General features: G+C 37.2%; 1 protein-coding gene across 16 annotated transcripts in view; it reads right to left on the bottom strand.

Annotated features, from left to right (window-relative positions):
* The window catches only part of SLMAP (sarcolemma associated protein), a 177,024-nt gene that overhangs the window by 131,014 nt on the left and 31,159 nt on the right, over nt 1–14,851 (bottom strand). The window lies entirely within an intron of this gene.

Consider the following 14,851-nt stretch of genomic DNA (forward strand, 5'->3'; position numbering starts at 1 on the left):
GTGCAATAGAAAATACATCATCCTGATGTTCCAGAGCTTCCCCATTTTCCTCCACAGAAGCAAACATGTTATCAGCCTCTTATATATTAAAAAATGGAAATTTTAACTGAAAAATAAAAACAGCAAACACAAAAAGCTCAAAATGTTTAAAGGAAAAGCTCATAAATTCTTACTTTCAGAAAGAAAAACGTGGAGAGAAATATAAATACTAAGTAATTAACAGGACCCAAGTTATTAGCAGAAGATACGAAAAGTAAACATGGGGAATTTGGAGGCATTGAGTTAAATCTCTGCAACACATCAGGTAGTAATCCTTTGACCTTAGGCAAACAACATCCTAAAATAAAATCCAGTCCCTAAGGCAAGAGCCTTTTCCTCCATCAGTAGGTCACAAAGCTGTCTTGGGCTGGCTTTACCTGTCAAGCCAGAAGACACACCACCTCTCTTCTGTAATGGGTTAGCTAGCTATATTTAATGAACAAAAGTTATTACGATTAGCAAAGAATATCCTTTAACATCTGTTATAAGTATCCCTTAGCATCTGTTATTGTATCCCCTAACTGTGGCAAACTCCTACCTTTTGCTTCCTGGCAATGTTACTCTAACTTACACGCAACACAGAAATGATGACTGGATTCCTGCTTTGGGCTGCTTCTGCAGCTACACCATGCAGAGATGGGGAGAGCTTCTGAAGATCTAAGAATAAATATATTAAAATATAATTTCCATTCTTACCCCATAAGGAAATAATATAATCATTTTTATTACGACTGCAACTATAAACTGAGTGAGGTACTCTAGAGTGACTTGCTCACCGACAACATTTCCAAAGCAATACAATAACTGAGTCAGTATTCACTGAAGACTTATCTCATATAGACAGTGAAATAAAATAATATTATAAAAGTAACACTTCTGCAGTCTTTGCTCAGAGTTCCAAAAGTGAATTTCAATATGGTTGCTGATTCTGAAAGTGATTTTCAGATTTCTCTCTTAACAGCATTTGGCTACATTTCTTTTTCTGGGATTAAGTTAAATAACATCTGTGCATCAATTGAGTTAAACTAGAGGTCATGCTTTACCAACTTTTAGCTGAGTTTATGTCATAATGTTAGCTTTTCCTAGAATAGGCTAGTCAACTGAGCTATAATATATATTCTCTTGGGTTTTATGCCATTTCCTAAATTTAAAATTAAAACATCAGTTGAGGAAAAATAGCTACAACCTAACAGCCCATGCAACTTAGATTAAGCTGCATACAACATTAGTTTCAAAACAAAGAGAGTCAGAAAACACTCTACAAAATCAAGTATGAGGCCGGGCGCGGTGGCTCACGCTTGTAATCCCAGCACTTTGGGAGGCCGAGGCGGGCGGATCACGAGGTCAGGAGATCGAGACCACGGTGAAACCCCATCTCTACTAAAAATACAAAAAATTAGCCGGGCGTGGTGGCGGGCGCCTATAGTCCCAGCTACTCGGAGAGGCTGAGGCAGGAGAACGGCGTGAACCCGGGAGGCGGAGCTTGCAGTGAGCTGAGATCGCGCCACTGCACTCCAGCCTGGGTGACAGACGGAGACTCCATCTCAAAAAAAAAAAAAAAAAAAAAGAAAATCAAGTATGAGATTTTTAGTGCTAAAAAGGACTACAAAATACCTCGTCAATGAGGTAACTTAGGGCCCCAAAGCAGCCACCTATATAAGAACAAGACAAGTAAACAAAGGAAGTCCAAAGTCCAAAATATTCTACTTCACAAACAGCTTCAGCAATCCTGAAAATACCTAAATAAAAAATTAGTTAAACTTTCAAATGACAGACAAATTTAAGAAACCACCTACCTGACTAAAAATATTCTTGGTAATAAATAACTGCTTAGAAAGGAGCTTACATACCAATAAAATTAGTTAACATTTATTTAGTCTTTACCGTGTGCCATGCCATGTATGCCTTCACATATATTAACTCATTTAATTCTCACAGCCCCATGAGGTATTATTATTATCTGCACTTTACAAATGAAAAAAACCCTAAGGCACAATGAAGCTAAATTTCTTGCCAAAAGTCACCAAGGTAATAAGAGGTGAAACCAGGATATGAACCCATGCAGTGACCTCCAAAGCTGTCATCCCTAATTCCTCATTCCTGACTTCCAGATCTGTACCGCTCTACCATACTGTCTATTTTAGTCCAACTCATCACTTTGCAGATAAGCAAACTGTGCTCCTCAAGGAAGAGACAAAATTCATTCAAGGTTTCTAACTATTTAATAACATAACTGGTACTAAACTCAGGTTTCCTATTCATATTATAGGCTTTTCACATTTAACCTTTTTCAAAAACAATTTATTTTGTTTTTCCAAGTATAAAATACTTGTTGAAATCAGAAGAATATAATAAAGTACAGAAGAAAATTGAAATAACACCTCCCAGCTTCCAAGAATGACCACTATCAACAGTTTAACATATTGCTTTATATGCCAACTAACATTCCACTCTCCTGCCTCGTATTTTTTTTTTTTTTTTTTTTTTTTTTTTGAGACAGAGTTTCATCCTTGTTGCCCAGGCTGGAGTGCAATGGCGCAATCTTAGCTCACTGCAACCTCCGCCTCCCAGGTTCAAGAGATTCTCCTGTCTCAGGCTCTCTGGTAGCTGGGATTACAGGCACTCGCCACCACGCCTGGCTAATTTTGTATTTTTAGTAGAGACAAGGTTTCTCCATGTTGGTCAGGCTGGTCTCAAACTCCCGACCTCAGGTGATCTGCCCACCTCAGCCTCCCAAAGTGCTGGGATTACAGGCATGAGCCACCGCACCTGGCATTTTTTTTTTTTTTAAGATACAGGATCGCACTCTGTCACCCAGGCTGGAGGGCAGTGTTACAATCATAGCTCACTGTAACCTCCAACCCCTGGGCTCAAGTGATCCTTCTGCCTCAGCCTCCCAAGTAGCTGGGACTATAGGCACATGCCACCATGCTCGGCTAATTTAAAAAAAAAAATTGTAGAGACGGGGGTCCTACTACGTTGCCCAAGCTGGTCTCGAACTCCTGGCCTCAAGTGATCTCTCACCTTGGTCTCCCAAAGTGCTGAGATTACAGACATGAGCCACCATATCCAGCCCCTTGCCTTGAATTTTTAAAAAATTTTAGAGACATACTCTACATATAGTTGCATTTTTGACATTTTCACTGATATCATCCCATGGCATTAAGTATTTTTGACAATGTGACTTGGTGGTTATATGACATTTCATTAATTTATTTAACCATATGTCTACTGACTATATGTGGTTAATTTTACAATCAGTCTCTGTGATGAAACTGTTATACACACGTCTTTATGTAACATCTCTGATAATGTTCTTAGATTAGGTCTTTAGAAATGACATTACTGTGACTTAAAGGGTATAATAATAGCTAATACTTATATGGTGATTGTTGCCAAATCGTTCTAAGTGCTTTGCAGATATTCTAAGTTATATATATCCACAGATATTCTAAGTGCTTTACAGCTATATCCTAGCTAATCCTTGCAACAATCCTATGAGGGAGGAAATGAAGGCCCAGAGAGAACAAGTGACTTGTCCAAAATCAGCCAGGAAGTGACACGGCCACGATTCACACCCAGGTAGTTAGGCTCCACGATCCATGCTCTTAATTACTAGGCTAGACTATTCTAATTCCAACTCTTTCAACCATAACATGCAAAGTCTCCTGGAAGTTTATTACAAATACATAAAACAACTGAGGGACTTTTATTTTAGTAAACATCCCAGAAGACTCTACCATTTGAAAACTACTATTCTGATTTTAACAACAACAAAAAAGAGCAGAACACTTAATAAAACTCCTCCCATAAAACCTTTGATAGTTATATTGGTGGATGTTTTAAATATAGAAGGGAGAGTCAAGTAAGAGAGTACTCAAAATGGTTAAAATACGTGTTCATGCCCTTATATTAGGCAATGGCTTCTTAGAAATGACACCAAAGACACAAATTACAACATAAATTTAAAATGTTTTAATTACTAAAAATTATTTATAAAAATAAAAATGGATAAATTTGACTTCATCAAAATTCAAAATGTTTACGCTTTAAAAGATACTATCAGGACAAATACTGTATGATTCCACTTATTTGAGGCACCTAGAATAGGCAAAGTCCTAGAGACAGAAAGTAGAATAGAGGTTACTAGAGGCTGGGGGAGGGGGAAAGGGAGAGCTATTATTTAATGGGTACAGTGTTTCTGTTTGGGATGATGAAAAAGTTCTGGAAATGGAGGTTATAGTTGCACAACACTGTGAATGTACTTCATGCCACTGAAATGTATACTTAAAATTGTACAAATGGTACATTTTATGTTATGCATGTTTTACCACAATCAACAAAAAAAGATACCACCAAGACAACCCACAGAATGAGAGAAAATACTTACAAATCATTTATCTGATACAGGAATTATATCCTGAATATACAACTGATAATCCAATTTTTCTTTTCTTTCTTTTTTTTGAGATGCATTCTCTCTCTGTTGCCCAGGCTGGAGTGCAGTGGCGTGATCTCAGCTTACTGCAACCTCTGCCTGCCAGGCTCAAGCAATTCTCCTGCCTCAGCCTCCCAAATAGCTGGAACTACAGGTGTGCGCCACCATGCCCAGTTAATCTTTTGTATGTTTAGTAGAGACGGGGTTTCACGATGCTGGCCAGGCTGGTCTCAAACTCCTGACCTCATGATCCGCCCACCTCGGCTTCCCACAGTGCTGCGATTACAGGCGTGAGCCACCATGCCCAGCCCCAATTTTTCAAAAGGATATAAATCAATATTTCTCCAAAAAAGATACATACGAATGTCTGATAAGGACATGAAATGATGCTCAATTATTAGTCATTAGATTATCAGATTATTAGTCATTAGAGAAATACAAATCAAAATCATTAGATACCATTTCATACCCATCTGATGGCTACAAAAAAGACCAACATTAAGAAGTACTGACCAGGAAGTGGAGAAATTCCTGATGGGAATGGTATAGGCACCTTGGAAAACATTTTGGCAGTTCCTCAAAATGTTAAACATGGAGTTACCATATTACCTAAAAAGGTATGTACCCAAGAGAGGTGAACACAAATTCACACAAAAGCTTGCACACAAACTTTCATAGTGACATTATTCATAACAGCCGAAAGTAGAAAATAGAAACTCAAATGTCCATCAGCTGATTAATGGATAAATAAAATGTGGTAGCTATCTCTAGAATGGAATTTTATCCAGCAATGCAATACTTATATAAACTAGAACTTAGAGGAACCTTGAAAATGCTAAACGAAAGAAGCCAGACACAAAAGACCAGATGTTATATCATTCCATCGATACAAAATGTCCAGACAGGCAAATCTAGAGAGACACAAAGCAGATTACTGGTTGCCAGGGTCTGAAGGGAGGAGAAAATGGGGGGGATGACTGCTAATGAATACAAACTTTCTTTTGGGAGTGATGGAAATGTTCTAGAATTAGGTAGTGGTAACAGATGCACAATTTTGTGAATATACTAAAGACCACTATAGTGTACACTTAAAAAGTAAAAATGAACTAAAATGGTTGAGAAGTTCATAAAAAAATAAATTTTGAAATGAAGTGCTTATAAGTGGTAATGTAAGACTGTAAGTATGTGAATTTTGAGACAGAATCAGGACAGTAAAAGCCAAAGGATAAAGACAAAGTCTTTGTGGTAACTACAGACAATGGAGACAAAGATGGAAATGCCAAAACTGTCAGAAAATTAAGAACCAGGAGAGTATAGTGTACGAACAGAATTTTGGAAAGTTCTATCAAAATGCATACTAAAGAAGTTAGAAAAGTGAGTTTCAGAATAGGGAGATAATAAAAAGAATAGCCACCAAAACTAAATCACTGAATGACTCATCTAAAAAGTTTCCTGATGACTTTAAAAAGCTATTTTTTTGTTTTTAAGAAAGGGTCTGTCTCCCCATCAGTGTGCTGTATTCAGGAAACCCATCTCACATGCAGAGACACACATAGACTCAAAATAAAGGGATGGAGGAAGATCTACCGAGCAAATGGAAAACAAAAAAAGGCAGGGGTTGCAATCCTAGTCTCTGATAAAACACACTTTAAACCAACAAAGATCAAAAGAGACAAAGAAGGCCATTACATAATGGTAAAGGGATCAATTCAACAAGAAGAGCTAACTATCCTAACTATATATGCACCCAATACAGGAGCACCCAGATTCATAAAGCAAGTCCTTAGTGACCTACAAAGAGACTTAAGACTCCCATACAATAATAATGGGAGACTTTAACACCCCACTGTCAACATTAGACAGATCCACGAGACAGAAAGTTAACAACGATACCCAGGAATTGAACTCAGCCCTGCACCAAGCGGACCTAATAGACATCTACAGAACTCTCCACCCCAAATCAACAGAATATACATTTTTTTCAGCACCACACCACACCTATTCCAAAATTGACCACATAGTTGGAAATAAAGCTCTCCCCAGCAAATGTAAAAGAACAGAAATTATAACAAACTGTCTCTCAGACCACAGTGCAATCAAACTAGAACTCAGAATTAAGAAACTCACTCAAAACTGCTCAACTACATGGAAACTGAACAACCTGCTCCTGAAAGACTACTGGGTACATAATGAAATGAAGGCAGAAATAAAGATGTTCTTTGAAACCAACGAGAACAAAGACACAACATACCAGAATCTCTGGGACACATTCAAAGCAGTGTGTAGAGGGAAATTTATAGCACTAAATGCCCACAAGACAAAGCAGGAAAGATCCAAAATTGACACCCTAACATCACAATTGAAAGAACTAGAAAAGCAAGAGCAAACACATTCAAAAGCTAGCAGAAGGCAAGAAATAACTAAGATCAGAGGAGAACTGAAGGAAATAGGGACACAAAAAACCCTTCAAAAAATTAATGAATCCAGGAGCTGGTTTTTTGAAAAGATCAACAAAATTGACAGACTGCTAGCAAGACTAATAAAGAAGAAAAGAGAGAAGAATCAAATAGATGCAATAAAAAACGATAAAGGGGATATCACCACTGATCCCACAGAAATACAAACTACCATCAGAGAATACTACAAACACCTTTACGCAAATAAACTAGAAAATCTAGAAGAAATGGATAAATTCCTCGACACATACGCCCTCCCAAGACTAAACCAGGAAGAAGTTGAATCTCTGAATAGACCAATAACAGGTTCTGAAATTGTGGCAATAATCAATAGCTTACCAACCAAAAAAAGTCCAGGACCAGATGGATTCACAGCCGAATTCTACCAGAGGTACAAGGAGGAGCTGGTACCATTCCTTCTGAAACTATTCCAATTAATAGAAAAAGAGGGAATCCTCCCTAACTCGTTTTATGAAGCCAGCATCATCCTGATACCAAAGCCTGGCAGAGACACAACCAAAAAGGAGAATTTTAGACCAATATCCTTGATGAACATTGATGCAAAAATCCTCAATAAAATACTGGCAAACCGAATCCAGCAGCACATCAAAAAGCTCATCCACCATGATCAAGTGAGCTTCATCCCTGGGATGCAAGGCTGGTTCAACATACGCAAATCAATAAATGTAATCCAGCATATAAACAGAACCAAAGACAAAAACCACATGATTATCTCAATAGATGCAGAAAAGGCCTTTGACAAAATTCAACAGCCCCTCATGCTAAAAACTCTCAATAAATTAGGTATTGATGGGAAGTATCTCAAAATAATAAGAGCTATCTATGACAAACCCACAGCCAATATCATACTGAATGGGCAAAAACTGGAAGCATTCCCTTTGAAAACTGGCACAAGACAGGGATGCCCTCTCTCACCACTCCTATTCAACATAGTGCTGGAAGTTCTGGCCAGGGCAATTAGGCAGGAGAAGGAAATAAAGAGTATTCAATTAGGAAAAGAGGAAGTCAAATTGTCCCTGTTTGCAGATGACATGATTGTATATCTAGAAAACCCCATTGTCTCAGCCCAAAATCTTCTTAAGCTGATAAGCAACTTCAGCAAAGTCTCAGGATACAAAATCAATGTACAAAAATCACAAGCATTCTTATATACCAATAACAGACAAACAGAGAGCCAAATCATGAGTGAATACCCATTCACAATTGCTTCAAAGAGAATAAAATACCTAGGAATCCAACTTACAAGGGATGTGAAGGACCTCTTCAAGGAGAACTACAAACCACTGCTCAATGAAATAAAAGAGGATACAAACAAATGGAAGAACATTCCATGCTCATGGGTAGGAAGAATCAATATCGTGAAAATGGCCATACTGCCCAAGGTAATTTATAGATTCAATGCCATCCCCATCAAGCTACCAATGACTTTCTTCACAGAATTGGAAAAAACTACTTTAAAGTTCATATGGAACCAAAAAAGAGCCCGCACTGCCAAGTCAATCCTAAGCCAAAAGAACAAAGCTGGAGGCATCACGCTACCTGACTTCAAACTATACTACAAGGCTACAGTAACCAAAACAGCATGGTACTGGTACCAAAACAGAGATATAGATCAATGGAACAGAATAGAGCCCTCAGAAATAATGCTGCATATCTACAACCATCTGATCTTTGACAAACCTGACAAAAGCAATGGGGAAAGGATTCCCTATTTAATAAATGGTCCTGGGAAAACTGGCTAGCCATATGTAGAAAGCTGAAACTGGATCCCTTCCTTACACTTTACACAAAAATTAATTCAAGATGGATTAAAGACTTACATGTTAGACCTAAAACCATAAAAACCCTAGAAGAAAACCTAGGCAATACCATTCAGGACATAGGCATGGGCACCTTCATGTCTAAAACACCAAAAGCAATGGCAACAAAAGCCAAAATTGACAAATGGGATCTAATTAAACTAAAGAGCTTCTGCATAGCAAAAGAAACTACTATCAGAGTGAACAGGTAACCTACAAAATGGGAGAAAATTTTTGCAACCTACTCATCTGACCAAGGTCTAATATCCAGAATCTACAATGAACTCCAACAAATTTACAAGAAAAAAAACAAACAATCCCATCAAAAAGTGGGCGAAGGACATGAACAGACACTTCTCAAAAGAAGACATTTATGCAGCCAAAAAACACATGAAAAAATGCTCATTATCACTGGCCATCAGAGAAATGCAAATCAAAACCACAATGAGATATCATCTCATACCAGTTAGAATGGCCATCATTAAAAAGTCAGGAAACAACAGGTGCTGGAGAGGATGTGGAGAAATAGGAACACTTTTACAATGTTGGTGGGACTGTAAACTAGTTCAACCATTGTGGAAGTCAGTGTGGCGATTCCTCAGGGATCTAGAACTAGAAATACCATTTGACCCAGCCATCCCATTACTGAGTATATACCCAAAGGATTATAAATCATGCTGCTATAAAGACACATGCACACGTATGTTTATTGCGGCACTATTCCCAATAGCAAAGACTTGGAACCAACCCAAATGTCCAACAACGATAGACTGGATTAAGAAAACATGGCACATATACACCATGGAATACTATGCGGCCATAAAAAATGATGAGTTCATGTCCTTTGTAGGGACATGGATGAAGCTGGAAACCATCATTCTCAGCAAACTATCACAAGGACAAAAAACCAAACACCGCATGTTCTCACTCATAGGTGGGAATTGAACAATGAGAACACATGGACATGGGAAGGGGAACATCACACTCCGGGGACTGTTGTGGGGTGGGGGTAGGGGGGAGGGATGGCATTAGGATATATACCTAATGTTAAATGATGAGTTCATGGGTGCAGCACACCAACATGGCACATGTATACATATGTAACAAACCTGCACATTGTGCACACGTACCCTAAAACTTAAAGTATAATAATAATAAAATAAAAAAAAAAAAAAACGAAACAAAAAAAGAAAGGGTGTGTCTGTCACCCAGGCTGGAATACAGTAACTCAAACACATCTCACAGCAGCCCTAACCTCTTGGGCTAAAGTGATCCTCCCATCTCAGAGTCCTGAGTAGCTGGGGCTACAGGAACACACCATCACACCCAGCTATTTTTTTTTTTTTTTTTTTTTTTTTTAAGAAAGATAGATCTCACTTTGTTGCCCAGGCTGATCTTGAACTTCTGGGCTCAAGTGATCCTCCCACCTCAGCCTCCCAAAGTGTTGGGATTACAGGCATGAGCCACCGCACCAGCTCTAAAAAATAAGCGAAGGTTTACCCATCAGAAAAGAACAAGGTTAAGAAGGTATGTATATTATCTAAATTCATAAAACTGAAGTAGATATGGGCAGATTTCACCAAATGCTAGTAATTGAAGACAAAACTAAAATTTAACCAAAATACTCTGGAAATGTAACAAAGTATTGCTATTACACAGTAAATTAATAGGACAAATTAATTATGCTGGATTTGCTGTCAATATTTCAGAAGCACTCTCATTTGTTCTAAATAGGCTGAGGTAATGATGAAAGATAGATGATGGCATATTGAACACTAGAATGTTAGCTCCATGTGGACAGAAACTTTTATCGATTATAGAATTGAGCTCAGCAAACAAAGAATTCAATGTTAGCTAAATGAATCAATAGCACTTTGAAATCTGTAAAATATCATACATGTTTTAGAAATTCATATCTAGAAATGAAATGTCAATGAATTTTAAAAGTCATTGATATCTGAGATCTAAAACTAGAGTTTCAGGGAAGAAAAGAATTAACCTCAAAAAACTGGAAGGACATAAGAAGCCTATAGGGTGTAGGGGTGTATGCCTATAGCCCTAACTACTTGGAGGCTGACGTGGGAGGATCACTTGAGCTCAAGAGGATTTTTTGGGTTTTTTTATGGAGTCAGGGTCTTACTCTGTCACCCGGGCAGAGTGCAGTAGCACAATCTTGGCTCACTGCAACCTCGGCCTCCTGGACTCAAGTGATCCTCCCACTTCAGCCTCCCAAGTTGCTGGGACCACAGGTGTGCACCACAACACTCAGCTAATTTTTGCAATTTTTTGGTAGAGATGGGGTTTTGCCATGTTGCCCAGGCTGGTCTCGAACTCCTGAGCTCAAGCAATCCACCCCACTTAGCCTCTCAAAGTGCTGGGATTACAGGCGTGAGTCACTGCACCTGGCCAAACCCAGGAGTTTGAGTTCAGCCTGGGCAACATAATGTAGCCCAGACTTTTTAAATCTCTTTAAAAAAATTAAAAAGCCCACATAACTTGCTTGTGTTGTCAAATGTTTAAACATATTAATAAATTTCCCATATTTTTTACTGTCAATATTATAAAAAATATAAATGAGTCCATACATTTCGAAAGAGTTAACTACTTAAATGGTACAAATACCTACACACTCAGAATTCATCATGGTCAATTTAAAGGAACACACAATATGGAATATAAAATCCCCTATAGATGAAAATATAATTTAAGTGAAACAGAATAGACAAAACCAATACTGAGGAGATCTAAAGAGAAAATATAAAACCTAACTGTTAAAACCTATTCAATACTAATTAAACTAATAACGATAAACACAGAAGCAAATAAGACAGTCCTCCAACTTAAAATAATTCAGGCAAATGTGACAGCACATTAATTATGTCACTATTGTAGTTTTTTAACTGTTTTTCTTTAAAATTTAGGCAAGGATGATTTCTAACAATGACTGTTTCAGCTAATTTACTTATAAGTTTACATGGAGAAGAAGATAGACATTGCTCTTACTTAAAGCATTTATATATAAAAAGTATAAATAGTAAAATCAATACCATCAAAATAAAGGTGTTTTATATAAAAATATCACTAAGAAGGTCGCATCTAAATATTTACTCAACACAATTATTACAAAATTTTGTTCTTCAAATCAAAGTGCTCTGTTGTTAAAGATAAATGTCACTAGTTAGCTTAATTCACTTATTTTCTTTTTAAGTAAGATACTTGCAGATAATTGACATGCAATTAAAGCTGTAACTTAAGTTCAAACAATTCCCTTTGAACACAGTAAAAAGACAGGCCACTAAAATATCCTGTTATACTTCTTACATTTTAATACTGTTTTTGATTTATCTGTTAAGTACTGTTTTTTCATCTAAAATATCAAGCAAAATTTGAGATCATTAATAGATCATTAATAAACAGATCTATTAAAATTAATGAATCAGTTTCAACTCTAAAGCTTAGTAAAAGATATAAATTGGTTCAAATATGAAAGATTTCTACTATTCATTAAAATTATAATTTTTAAATACTTAATCTGAGCCAATTCAGATGCTGTGCAAAAAAAAAAAAGCAATTTTTGGATTTTCTGTTGAAATAGAAATTTGATAGTTTATTGAAATGAACTTTAAAAGAAGAGTCATAACTCAGAAAATTATTCATACCTTAACTTTTTTTTCCCCCTTCTCAAACTGTTTTTCAAGACCCTGAGAAATTTACACCCTGTTTCAGGGATGTTATCTTAAGTAGCAGAGCCGTATTTACAATAAGGAAGTGACAGTGCAGATTCTGGGTTTTGACATACATGCTTTACAATAGAAAACACTGTGCAAGTAAAGAGTACTAAGGCTCAGAGCTACTACATATACTAAATAAAACGATATTTTTTTTTCTCTTTTTGAGATGGAGTCTCACTCTGTTGCCCAGGCTGGAGTGCAGTGGTGCAGTCTCGGCTCACTGCAACCTCTGCCTCTTGGATTCAAGAGATTCTCCTGCCCCAGCCTCCCAAGTAGCTGGAATTACAGGCATGCTCCACAATGCCCAGCTAATTTTTTTTTGTATTTTTAGTAGAGATGGGGTTTTGCCATGTTGGCCAGGCTGGTCTCGAACTCCTGACAACAAGTGATCTGGCCGCCTCAGTCTCCCAAAGTGCTGGGATTACAAGCGTAAGCCAACGCGTCCAATTTTTTAAAAGTAAGACTGCTGCTATATTTATACTGGGCTGAAACTCTTGAAAAGCCATTCCTCTTCCCCCATCCCCTGTCCAAATAAGTTTTTCCATTCTAGAACTCAGAAAATGTATCTAATATATATATATATTTCAGTATATCCTTATTATCTTTATATTCATGGATAGTTTTCTAAAATTGAAATTATTTTATATGAACCCTTTGCTCCAAAGCAACTTATGTTCTTAAAATTTACAGTGAATATTTAATAACTTACCTTCTACTTAAAATTAACGACTTAATTTCTAGCTACCTAGTTTATAAAATACTTCCAAATATATGACCTTACTTTATATGGTGTAAATTCAGGAGAATTATTAGTCTTATGTGTTTAATAATTGCTTGATGGTTTCATTTTTACTTAATGTTGAAAGTACATTTTAACAAACTCACATATTAAGCACCTATTATAAAAACAAGAATGCAAAACTAGAAAACTACAAAATTATACAAATAGAAAATAAGTGATTAAAATAACATAAAATTAGGTAGAATCTGATAATTCACAAAATATATATCTACTGCAAAAAGATTAATATTTTACCACAGAGTTCTACTTTTTTTTTTTTTCTTAACCTTGGTTTATAAGCTATTATAACCCTTCTTTAAAAGTCAGGTGTTCATCAGGATCAATACTAAAACATTTAATGCTTTTGTTATAAGATCTATGATCTTGGCCAAATGTAAAGTAACAATCATTCTTCCCCATAGTAAGCAGTCCTTAGCCTCTCATTCATATGCTTTGGACATAGTAAGAGCTGAATGTATACTTAGCTATCCACATACATATTTACACATATACACACGCAAACTTTTCATAGAATTAATTTTTGCTATCATCAGAAATGCAAAGATAAGTTTCTGGCTTTAAGAACTCAGAACATGATTGGCTGGGCGCAGTGGCTCACGGCTGTAATCCCAACACTTTGGGGGGCTGAGGCAGGTGGATCACCTAAAGTCAGGGGTTTAAGACCAGTGTGGCCAACATGGTGAAACCCCATCTCTACTAAAAATAAAAAAATTAGTCGGGGGTGGTGGTGGGTGCCTATAATCACAGCTACTTGGGAGGCTGAGGCAGGAGAATCACTTGAACCCAGGAGGTGGAGGTTGCAGTGAGCCGAGATCGTGCCATTGCACTCCAGCCTGGGTGACAAGAGTGAGACTCTGTCTCAAAAACAAAACAAAACAAATCAAACAAACAAAAATAACTCAGAACATGACATTTTGGACTTGATGATAAAGAAAAAAAGAACTCAGAACATCAAAAAATCTATGGGAATATCATCTATAGCTGCTGAATTTCTAATTTGTGTTGAATTACAGAATTTTAACATTTCCATATATTTTTAACAATGTGACTCATGTTGACAAAGATTCTTTGCTTGGCCAAACTTTACTCAGACTTATCAACTTTCTTCTAGGCTCATCTGTGTACTTCCTTGTAAAATCCAGTTTTAGCCAAAGAACCTTGCTAAGTCAGTTTAGCCAAAACCCCCTCAACCTCGATATCTGATCATCCTCGATGTATGATCAGGTTCCTCATCATCTACCATCCCTCAGGTGATGTCTGAACACCCTAGCCTGACTCCACCAAGAATCCTGTTAAGTTGGTTTAGCCAGAATCCCCCTTACCCCTGATGTTTCCTCTTAGTAATTTTCCATCCACTGACCCTCACACTGGTCCTTTGCTATAGATTCCCAATTGCCCATGCTGTATTCAGTGTGAGCCCAGTCTCTCTCTACCCTCGCCCCGCAATCCCCACACCGCACTGCAGTGGTTTCTATACCTATCTCAATGGTCCTGAATAAATCTTCCTTACCATGCTTTAACAAGTGTCATTGAATAATTTTTTCCTTACCAACATCCCATTTGCA

This window comes from Nomascus leucogenys, chromosome 4, assembly GCF_006542625.1.
Source record: "Nomascus leucogenys isolate Asia chromosome 4, Asia_NLE_v1, whole genome shotgun sequence".
NCBI lineage: Eukaryota > Metazoa > Chordata > Mammalia > Primates > Hylobatidae > Nomascus > Nomascus leucogenys.